A 12837-nucleotide genomic window follows, 5' to 3' on the forward strand; every position below is an offset into this window, starting at 1 on the left:
CAGATCAATGACTTCATCAAGAAGTTAGGTGATAATTTCAATGATATTATGGATGATTACTTCAGTAAATTTCAAGAAAAAATGCATAACAGGTACCGGATTCCACCCCAACTAGTGGAGAAATACAAAAATGACATATGTTTTGAAGTTGACACTGATTACTATTATGTGAATGATGTGGAACCAAGAACTCAATCTTTGTCACCGATGGGTTATGAGATTGATTTTGACATCACACAATAGCAAATTGATGCATTTCTTACATTGCCAAGACATGCTACCGAGCTAAGGTATGGAACCTATGAGGAAGTGAAGGATAAAGTAAAAATGAGCATTGTAGTACCCAAAGCTACAAGAAAGGCAACAAAGATGATAAAGGCATTATCGGAGAAATTCAGAGAAGACTCTTCCTCTACACTTGTCAAAGGCACCATTGCCATTACCAAAGAGGAATCTGAAGCCCAAGAGGCAGCTATAACATTGAGCACCAAATTGCCTAAGGGAAAAGTGTCGAAGAGAAAGAAACAGGACACATCAAAGGCCTCATTGACTCCACCTCCAAAGCGACCTAACACTAGAGCATCTGTGGCTTCACCAAGTAAGAAAAGAAAGAGTGTTAATGTTCCCAAGGTAACCAAGACCTACAAGAAATCTACTCGGAGACTCATTCTGGCAAAAGAGTCTAGTGATACCGAATCAAAGGATGCAAGCAAATTTCAGATTGTCAAAAGCAACAAGGTAAATGTACATAGTGTTGAAAAATTTTGTGCTAATCTAAAAGAATATGGAGGATTTGGATCATTTAGATATGTTAAATATGAAACCAAGAATAATGATGAGAAGAGACAAATTGAAGAAGCTGTCATCTGCACACTTCTAAAGTTCTGGTTAGCTCCATTGGAACTAGCTAAGTCACTTCCAAATGAAATTTATTTGCATATTGATAATAGGTGGAAGTATGCAATGGACTTGGAGAAATAGATCAGAGAAAGAAGTCTGGTTCATCTCTTTCCTGACATGTCAGTAGCTGAAATAAAAGAACATCTGACAACCTACAACTCAAAGTTTCTTGTCAAACAAAGAGCCTTAAAACTAATGAATGGGCTGTATATTGAAGTTGAAAATGAGACAAAAGAAAAATGGTAGGAAATCTTTAAAATCAAGGATGTCAGTGAGAAAGCTACAGTTGAAATTGTTGATGTCACCAAGAAAGATCCTGATGTTATCGAGCAAGACCCTGTTGACACCATTCAAATAGATGAAGATGTCATGGATATAGAGGCACTAGAATAGGAAATGATAGAAGGAAATGCATATGCAAAACTTATATCTAGTGAATCATTCTTGGAACAAGTTCTGCCTTATCCACCGGTCAAACAACCTATCTCAACCAAAACCCCTTAGGACACAGAGCAAGGCACTAAAGGCCACAAGTCTACAACAGGAGAAGGTACTACTCAAGAACATACATCTCAAGAACCTTCTAGCATTGAGAATGTTGCAACTAAGACACCAAGTACCAAGACACCAAAGGACTCTACAGAGGCTAAAGAAACTAACCAAAGTGTTGCCTCTACCGAGCAACCTACCAAGGGTCATCAAGCCTCACAAGCCATTGTCTTAGTTCCATCGGTAAAAGGTAAAGAAAAGAAGATGAAAAAGCATAGTTTTAAAGTTGATTTGTAAAAACCAATAGTTTTGCCCAATATAGATATATCAAAATTAAAGGGGCAAGCACTCATTGATTTCGGTGAACTATGCAAAGAAAAGGCCGAACAAGAAAAACAAATGGCCATTCAAAAGAAAAATAAGGTACTTCAGAAGGTGAAAGCACTCTTAATAGATATGCTACCTAAAGCTATAGTATCAATAGATGCAGCCATCCACATTCAACTGGATGAACTCCTAACAAAGATAGAGACATCTGGAGTAGATGCATCAGAGTATTTGAGCAAGCTAAAAGACAAAGAGCTCACTGCAAAAATGATAGAAGAGGTACAGAAAGCTATAACTATTGGCAAAGTTAAACTTGTCAAATTTATTGCAAGTTGACTCCTCAACTCAAGCACATTCTTTATTTAATTTAGAAACTCTGCACATTTTCTTTAATCATTAAAGACATTAAGAATAAAACAGAGGCAATTGAGAAAGAGATCACCGATCTCTCAAATAAGTTGACCACAGAGCCAAATTCAGTTCAGAATTTCTATACAAGGTTACAACAGCTCATGGCTCAACAATTGGACCTAAGAAATGAAGAACACAAGATCAGGATGGACATAATGACACTTCAGACATTATTCCTTCCTCATCTTTCATCCATCCAAGAACAGATCAACCGAGCCACCTCCTTATCTACTACACAAGAGGGAAGCACTTTAGATGGCTTAATATCATTACTGGCTAATATTCAAGCACAAAATTCTTTAATGGACAGTGTAAAGATTGCACTCTCTGTCTCTCTCACCGAAGCATGGACCAAGTACAAATCTATTTTTGACCAGTTACCACCCTCGAATGGTAATTAAGTTTTGATGTTTGTCAAAAAGGGGGAGTGATATGATATAGGATCAAGGGAGTGATATGATATAGTATTGGGGGAGTTTAGTATTCAAAGTATCAAACAAAAGGAGTATAGTATATAGGGGGAGTATACCGAGCAGAGCAAGCAGAGTATCCAAGAGCAGTGAACCGATCAGTGAACAGGACAGTAAGCAAGGATCAAGAGCAGCACACAAAACATTGATCACCAAGCATGCAAAATCAAAGTTTTGTACAAGTATATCGATAAGGGGAATATATCTAGATTTACTATTTCATTGACTATTATATATACCATCAGTATAGTCAAATTTTGCAAGTATATAGATTATTGAGTTATAACTTTGAAAGTAGTTTTTGTCAAACATCTCAACAAATGTCAAAAGGGGAGATTGTTACTACTTATCAAGTTGCCATTAGTTTTATGTTCAAAGTTATTCTATATACTCTAGTCGGTTATCTCTATCGAGATATTCAGTCGGTATGCACAGTCCAGTCGGCTATTGAAGAAAGTAGTCTCAGAACGTAGTATACAACGAGTTGTCTACCGAGTATCATTTCATGTCTACCAAGTAGCAAAGATGACACACCGAGTTGTTATACACCGAGTGAAACGTGTTACCATATTCATTGAACTTGGACATACATATGAAAATGTGTTACAAGATCGAGGAACATCTAACCGTTATCACATTAGAAATTGCACTTAAAGATTGTGTATGATTTTGAGGTCATCTAACCAATAAAATATTTTGCATGGTTAATCATTTGATAAAACATGTTTGTAAGATCGAAGCAATGAATGGCTCACCAACATAAGAGATCTATTTATACAGCATGAGTTAAGAATTAAAAAGGTGTGTGCATGAGTGTAAGAAGATTGTTACAGAGACACAAAGGTCACCGAGAAGGTTTTAAGAGAATAGTCAAAGAACAAAGTAAATAGAAGGGTTTATCGAGTTACTATATGGGTTACCGAGTTATATTATAAGCAAGGTAATTTGTTCTGAGCACATAGAATCTTCTATAACATTTCAGATGTAAAGTTGCAAATATTTGTAATAATTTATTGTAATATTTTGAAGTTGTAAGAGAAACCTTTAACAAGGTAAAAGACTCTAATCAAGTCTATAAATTGTAAAGCCTCTAACCAAGTACATCATTTAGTTTAAGTGTTGTAAAATCCTTTAGCAAGGTAGATCTAATAGATCTTGTTACTCCTAATAGGGTAAGCTATCAGAAATAGCTAAACATGTAGCTCTAACCGAGCACTCTTTATTATTGCAGAAGTGAAGTTGTGGGTGCCAACCCCACAGCATTTTTTCTCTCTAACCAAGAGTTTTTGCGTAACCAAAATATATGTGTTATGGAGTGAATCATGTATGATTGTTATCTATTTGTTTTAGCTTTATATTATGTTACTGCACTATTCGGTTTATGCATAACAGTAAAGTTTTTATTGAAGAAATGTTTTGAAGTACTGATTCACCCCTCCCCTCTTAGTACATTAGCTTTCCATATTGGGCCTAACATTTAGTAACAAGATTTCAGAAGACCCTAAGGAGACACATATGACAATAGTGAAGAGGATATTCAGATATCTTCGAGGGACAATTGATTGTGGATTATGGTATCCATACAGAGGCAATTTTTCTTTGTAGGTATTCATTGATGTTGATTGGGCAGAGAATGTAGATGACCAGAAGAGCACAACTAGTGGAGCATTCTTTCTAGGTGGTAGACTAGTAGCTTGGACAAGTAAAAACCAGACTTGTATATCTCAATCTACAGCTGAAGCAGAATATGTGGCTGCATCAATGAATTGTACACAAGCTATATGGATGAGACATGTCTTGGAAGGATTAAAGCAAGACATGAAAGAATCGGTGATCATACCTTGTGATAACACTAATTCTATAAACATTTCAAAAAACCCGGTACTGCATGCTAGGACTAGACATATTGAATCGAAATGTCACTTTTTGAGAGAAAGATTGCATGAAAAGAAAGTGATATTGGAGCATGTATCAAGTAAGCAGCAATTGGATGAAAACTTCACTAAACCATTGCCTAAGGCTACCTTTTAATATCTTAGAGGTAAGTTAGAGGTTATACCCCTACCCAAGGTCAACTAAGAAGATGTGGAAGCATCAATCTAGTGGACTCATTGAATATCTTTCACTATGGATTGATGAGAAGTGGGCTACTCCTTAGGGGGAGCAGCTGAGATGATGACAGAAGATGTCTTTGCACCTTTGGCATTGTTGTCAAAGGGGGAGAAGATATATGATAGGGGGAGAAAATCAATAAAGAGCAAAGGAGAAGAACTGATGACCAGACAATGATGTACACCAAACATAACAAGTTTCATGATGAGATTTTGGTGTTGTAGTTTTTGGTGTTGCCATCAATGCCAAAGGGGGCTAATGTTGGCATGTTGGCATAACTGATGGAGATGATGGTGTACAGATAAAGGACTATTGGTGTTGATATATTAAAGGATTGTTTGTGATGACATATTGATGGACTATTAGTGATGATATAATTATGATATGATGCTCGATGATTAGTTATTTGTGTTTTCATTGATGGCAACTATGTTTTTTTATGTTTTGGTATGTCATCTAAGTTATCTAAGTCTAACCAGTAATAGATTGAATTGGATTGAGCTAGAAAGAAAAACTACCATGTGACAGTGAACCGGTAAGCAAGAATAGAGAAGAAGATGGTTGTGATAGTGATCCATGTTGAGTCAAGTGTTGCAATTTTGAATGTGTGCTTATGACATCATAATGATTCTATTATTACAACCACATCATGTTTCAAGAATTAGAAGTCATGTTTATAATTAATTGTTGTATATTCAGTGTAGGGTTTTAGTACCGGTAACATGATCTTTGGTCGATGATGTTTTATGGTTTGGCGGTGATTCTTTTCATGTTCATAAGTTGATGATGACGTGTCAAAATTCATGTGAAAAGATAAGATGTTGTTTTGGTGTGTACAAGGATCAAATTTCTTGGGAAGCAGTGAAGTGATTAGCAAAATGTGTTAAAGGTTTGACAGCTTATCAGATCGATGTGCGGTGATGTGTTATGGTTATTCAACAACTGTAATTGTCTTGAAATTTGTTTTGATGATCTATATGATGATTTGTAATGATTTTTAATAATCTAATATGATCTATGATGTAGAATCATTGTAAGTTAGGGTTATGTAACTGACCTAATTATAAAATGTATTTAGGTCGAGTTTGGGAAGGTTTAGTGTGTCATTGATAAGAGAAGTGTGTGTGTGCCGAACCAGATTGAGATGTCTGCATGAGAGAAGCAGATTGGAGCTGACAAGGATCTATAATAGCAAGATATGAAGTGTTGAGTCCATATCATTTATCTTTTGTTTCCTAACATTTGCAGCAGCATTAAAATCCCTTATCTAGGTAGGTCCTAACAGGCCTAATCTTGTAAATCCCTTCACTAGTTGGCTAATTACTCTGGGTTTAAATCCTCCAATGAGCTTACTCCTAATAGAGATAAGTTGTAAAATCCCTTGACTAGGTGGCTCCTAATAGGGCATGTTCTTAACTAGGCATTTTTGTAAAGCTCCTAACTGGGCAAGGCTCCTAACAAGGTGCATTCCGAAAGAGTGCATATTTTGTGGGTACCAGCTCCCACCGTGTTTTTTCCCATTTGGGTTTCCACATGAAAAATCCTTGTGTTCATGTTGTGGATGGATTGTTGAGTTATGCATTTGATGTATTTACTATACTTGCTTAATGATGAACACTTAAGTTGCTACCGATAATGTTTTGGTAAATCTGATTTGGAAATTGTTTAATCAGCTATTGGTACTGGTTATAAATTGTTTTGTGAAGTATTTTGCAGATTGGTGAAAATTTTCAGTTTATTGCTTATTACTTATTCACCCCCCTCTGAGTAATAACTAGATCCTCACAATAACACAACCATCAACATCTAAGCAACAATCTTCATGGCCTATCAATGAGTCAATGAGTCAACACGAGTAATAGGCTATTGTGCATCACCTCTATTCAGTCAATCTAGAAAGATGTTCCACTAGTAGATCTCATAACAAATCATTTGACCAAGGGAGTGCCAAGTCTCTTAGTTGGCAAAAGAATAAAGAAAAAAATTGATCTAATGGTGAAAATAATTCAATGGTAGTGCTAGATCATAAAAAAGTATACAGAAAGGGCCTATCCAATGATCAAAACCTCTCTAAGGCACTGAAGGATGAGAGACTTGACACTCTTCTTGAGAATTATCAGGAAAGATCATCAATATTGATTGAGCCCACATAATCAATGAACATCGACATTGAAGAAGCATCAAAGACCATACACCTAGCCGAATCATTAACAGATCAAGAGAGACCAAACTTCACAAAGTTTTTCAAAGAAAAGAAAATCAATTTTGCATGGTCATATGCTGATGTGCCAGGGATAGATATGGATTTGATCATGCACCACCTGTCCATAGCTCCCAGAGCTAACCTAGTAAAACAAAAGCTGAGAAAGATGCATCCACATGTAACACTTCTAGTCAAAGCCAAGTTGAAAAAACTACTAGATGTAGGATTCATTTGGCCAATCGACTATGCAAAATGGATTTCCATCATTGTACCTCTATCAAAACTAGACAAAAGCATCATAATATGCACAAATTTTAGAGATTTGAATAAGGCTTGTCCCAAAGATGACTTTTCTTTACCTAGTATAGACATAATTATAGATCTAACAACAAGACATGTTATGTTATCACTCATGGATGGTTTCTTAGGCTATAATCAAATGAAAATAACACTTGAAGACCAGGACAAAATAGCTTTTACATGCCCATGAGGTACCTATTGTTGGAATGTCATGCCTTTGGGATTGAATAATGTAGGAGTGACCTATCAATGAGCTATGATGATAATCTTCCATGACATGATGCACACATTCATGGAGGACAATGTGGATGACTTATTGGAAAAATCAATCACAAGGGAAGGACATATAGAGATCTTGGATAAAATATTTCAATGGTTGAAAAAATTCAATGTGCGGCTAAATCCAAAGAAGTGTGTATTTGGAGTAACATCAGGCAAACTCCTAGGATCCACAGTATTTGCAAAGGGAATTGAGGTAGATCCAGAAAAAAGTACAAGCAATCATAGAAATTCCACCCCCCAGAAACATCATCCAATTAAGATTGCTACAAGGAAGGCTACAATCCATTAAAAGGTTCATCACATAGTTGGCTAACAAATGTCTACCTTTCACTCATTTGCTACACAAGAATGTTCCTTTCAAATGAGAGGTAAAATGTGAAGACGCCTTTGATTAGTTGAAACAATATTTGTTAAATCCACCTATATTGGTGCCACCAATCACAAAAAAAAACTACTTCTTTTATACGTATCAACAATTGATGTATAATAAGCGACAATGCGGGAAGGAGCAGTAAGCAGCATTGGGGGAATTCAAAATTCAAATTCTCTGCAAGGCGGGAACTCTAGTTCCAATGATGGGAGCGATCAGATTGTAGTTGGTCCCATAGGAGAGAAGGATAAGCCTCTGGAATTTTTGGAAGCTACTGCTATTCAACAGACTGGTGGTACTCTGCCAGAGAAGACAGTGGGTTCCTCTGGGCCCTTGGGGGAAGGGACTAGTGGGGGCCCATCCCATGTGATAGCTCTGGGGAGAGCAGAAAAGAATAAAAAAATGTTCTTCTGTCTTTGGAACTAGACCAGCTGGTAAATCCTCTTTTCCTCCTATCAAGAATATATCTAATCCTTCAGGAGGTAAGTTCGCTATCTCTATCCTTGATCTAGTTTTGGATCATAATATAAATAGTATGTCGAGCTCCTTGGTAGGAAAATTTATGGGACCATGGCCTAACATTGAAGTTGTTAGGGCCTATGTCAAACGAAAATGGGCCCTTAAGGGTAATGTTGAAATTTCAGCCTTAACCAAAGGCCTTCTGTCCTTTTCTTTCTCTTGCGAAGAAGAAAAACTTATGATTCTTTGTGGAAGTCCTTGGTTGATAGGAAAGACAGGCTTGGTTCTTCATAAATGGCAACTGAATCTGAATATGAATGACTCTCTCTTAACACAAGTTCCAATTTGGGTAAAGCTACCAGGCTTGCCTCTAGAATATTGGCCAAAAATTATCTTCTTTGGAATTGCAAACTCTTTTGGTTAACTACTTTCTATAGACCCAGTAACAGCTTCAAAAAGGAGAGTCACTCATGCTAGGTTTTGTGTAGGGATAGCCCATGATGTAGATATGCCAGAACAGATAGATTTAGTATCAAAGCTGGGAACATGGAAGCAACATATTGAATATGAATCTATTCCCTTTGCCTGGTTCCATTGTAAAAGAGCAGGGCACTAGGCAAAGTCCTGTCCCATCAAACCCAAGGTAGAATCCAGGTAGCCTAAGTCCCATTCTGAGAACCAAAGGGTGCCAGAAAAAATGGTATGGCAAGTTAAAAACTTAGAAAGTAAAGAAGAAAACTCAAATCATTTTAATCCCTTGGGGGAGAAGAAGGAAGTGCTCTTAGGCTCTATCTCCAGTCCTACAACCCAGGAAGCTCTGAGAAATGATTCAACCATTGTCAACCTTTCGATTACTTCTCAAACAGGGGAGCAGAAAGATCAGACTGATTACCCAAATGATATAGCTGAAGTGGTGGCTGATACTTGTAAAGGAAATGAACTGCAAGAGAAAAATGATCAACCAGAGGAAGGAGAAATCCCTGTCTCCCAAGAAGAAAAGACCCATTCCTCTCTACTCATGCCTAGTCTTGAAATACAAGAAGCCCAAAAATGTTCAATTTTGGGCTTGAACCTCTCGGATTCAGACTGGAGTTCAAAATCAGCTAACAGTGATTTAAATGATTCAAATGCTTCCAGAACCCCTAATTGGGGAAACAAAGAAGAAATTTCCAAAATCCTAAGCAACCCGGAAGCGGCTCCTAAGATAGATGCTGAGTGGAAAATACCAAAGCAAAGGAATAAGAAAGGAACTACTCCCTTGACTTCTCTTCTAAGGAAATCTAGCAGAATAGCTCAAGTGGATGTCGGGTATACCTCCTCCTCCCTAGGTCGTCCCTCTAATCACACAATCAGAAAAAAGGAGGCCAACGAGAACATTGCAGATGGAACCCAGAAGACTCTTAAGGAGTTAGAAATTGGTAAGTAACTATGAAGATTATTTCTTGGAATATTAAAGGACTTAATAGCCCCCATAAGCATGACATTATTAGGAACATGATAAGGGATAGTAAACCTAATATATTTATAATTCAAGAAACCAAAATGAGAAAAGAAAAAGTTGAATCATTGAAGTTTTTCAAAAATGGAAATGTCAGTGGCGGTAGTTCTGAAGGTGCTTCAGGAGGTATAGCTACCATTTGGAATCTTAATTCTGTCAAAGGGTATGTTATCATCCAAGACAAAAATTCTCTTGTATCAAATTTGAGCACCTAAAAGATGTTACTTCATGGGTCCTCACCAACATTTATGCTCTCAACACCTTGAAGGCTAGAAATTCCTTCTAGAAAAAACTTATTCAAGCTAGGGACAGCTTCAGGAATCTTAGCTGGCTAGTTATGGGAGACTTCAATACTCCTTTGAGAGAGGAGGAAAAATATGGAGGAAGCCCCCCTCAGCTGGAAAGTAGGTTAGCCCTTATGGATTTCATTAACTCTCAAGCCCTCAATGACTTGGAAATACAGGGATGTAATTATACTTGGACTAACAGGAGAACTGGTACTGATCTTATCCAAGTTCATCTTGATAGGACTCTCATTTTTGATGACTGGTTTAGTCATTATTTTTTTTCTCTATCGGCTCACATTTGGGTTGGTTCAGATCATTTTCCCATCACCTTTATTGCTAAATCCATCAACAGAAGGAGAAACTTCCCCTTCAAATTTGAAAAAATGTGGACCCTCCACCCAGACATCAAAAGTAATATCCAGAAATGGTGGAGCATTCAAGTTAAGGGAACTGCTATGTATAGAGTAGTTAAGAAGCTTAAGAGTGTTAAGGACAACATAAGAATCTGGAATAAATCCAGCTTTGGGAACATTTTTTAGGCCAAAAGAAAAGTCCAGGAAGACCTCAAAGAAATACAAACTCAAATCCAGAAAGATGGTTTCAGAACTGTGTCCATTGCTGATGAAAATGAGACTGAAAAAATATCATGATATCATTGCCAAGAGGAAGCCTTTTGGAAGCAGAGATCAAGATGCATCTAGCTTAAGGAAGGAGATAGGAACACAAGATTCTTCCACATGTCGACTATCAAGCACAAAGCAGTTAACAGGGTTACCAAACTCATGGTGGATAAAGGGGAGATTATCAAGGAGGAGTAAATTAGAAAGGAAGCTAAAAGGTTTTTTTCAGAACTACTAACGAGGGATAATAGATTGGATGCTGAAGCTCAATCTTCTTTTCTTCTTAACATCCCTTGTCTCATTGATGATCATAATAATGCCTCCCTATCTTCCATTCCTTCTAATTAGGAAATCAAAAATGTTGTCTTCTCCTTTGATGGTAACAAAGCGTCGGGCCCGGATGGTTTTCCAATGTTCTTTTTTGAAGATTTCTGGGACATTGTCGAGAAAGATGTTACCAATGGAGTCAAGGAATTTTTCGGGGCTAGGAAACTTTTGAAAGAAATCAATGGCACATTTCTAGCTCTCATTCCCAAATCTCAAGGCACTAACTCTATGGACAAATTTAGACCTATCAGTCTTTGCAATTCCTTTTATAAGATTATCTCTAAGGTTGTTACTTCTAGATTGCTTTCTGTCCTTCCCGCTCTTATTAATCACCAGCAAAATGGTTTTTTCCCTGGTCATCAAATTATTGACTCTATTATTACTGTCCATGAGAACATTCACTCTCTTGTTAAAGCTAAGAAGCAGGGTCTCATCCTTAAGCTTGATCTCTCCAAAGCCTATGATAGGGTTGACTTGTCTTTCCTCTTGAAGGTTCTAATGTCTTTTGGTTTCTCACCCAACTTATCACCTCTGCTTCTTTTGCTATTATTATCAATGGTTCACCTTCTAATTTTTTCCAAGCCTCTAGAGGTGTTAGGCAAGGGGATCCTATTTCCCCTATCCTCTTCATTATTATGGCAGAATATTTTGGAAGGAGTATGGAAAATTTGGTTTTGCAAGGCTCCTTTAAGGGTCTCCACCCTTCCTCTGCGGATCTTGTTTGTTCTCATCAACAATTTGTCGATGATACTATTATCATGGGGGAATCTAGTATTTCTGAAGCTAAAACTTTGAAGAGTACTCTTTGTAATTTTGCCTCTGCATCAGGTCATCTTATCAATTGGACTAAAAGTGAATTTTTTTTCATCAATACCCCAGAGAGAGGACAACAGAGAATCAATAGAATCTTGGAGTGTAGGATTGTTGATCTTCCTACAAACTACCTTGGTCTCCCTATGGGTACTGCTCCTCCTGACTCCTTCTGGAGTTCTTTAGTGGACAAATTCCTGAAAAATTTAGCTGGATGGAAAGGAGCCCTCCTAAGTTAGGTTGGAAAGCTCCAACTTCTTAAAGCTTCTCTTCTAAATATTCCGATATATGCTCTTAGCATTTTCAGAATTCTAGTTAAGTATATTGATGCTATCGAGAAAATCCAAAGAAGATTCCTTTGGTCTGGGGTTGAGGACAAGAAAAGAACGTCCTTGGTGGCTTGGGACCAGGTCTGTAAACCGAAGAGCCATGGCAGTCTGGGCCTGAGGAGGATCCAAACCCTAAATGAAGCTCTTCTATCCAAACAAGTCTGGAGAATGTTTCATCTTGATACTAAATAGTGTAAAATTTGGTGAAGTAAGTATTCTCTTCAGTCCTCTTCCCTTTCTTCTTGTATCAATTTGGATAGTAGTATCATTGGCTCCCACATATAGAATTATGCCTCTAAATGTAAAGAAAGTATACCTAAAGGAATGATCTGGAAAGTTGGAAATGGTAGGAAAGTTAAATTCTGGGAGGATCCTTGGCTTTTTGATAAACCTTTGATAGAAATAAATGAATGGGCCCCCTATGCTCCCTCTTGTATAAGATCTTTTGGCTCCTTAGTTGCTGAGTACTGGACTAGTAACGAATGGCAGAATATTGAAAGCATCCACCCAAACCTCTCTAAGCTCAAGATCCATTTGTTTGTAGTTTGGTTGAACAAAGTGGTTGACTCCCTGATCTAGAAACATGATCACAAAGGTACCCTTACTTTTTCCTATATGTATTGTGTTATATCCCCTGATCCTT

Source organism: Cryptomeria japonica, chromosome 2 (assembly GCF_030272615.1).
Source record: "Cryptomeria japonica chromosome 2, Sugi_1.0, whole genome shotgun sequence".
Classification (NCBI taxonomy): domain Eukaryota; kingdom Viridiplantae; phylum Streptophyta; class Pinopsida; order Cupressales; family Cupressaceae; genus Cryptomeria; species Cryptomeria japonica.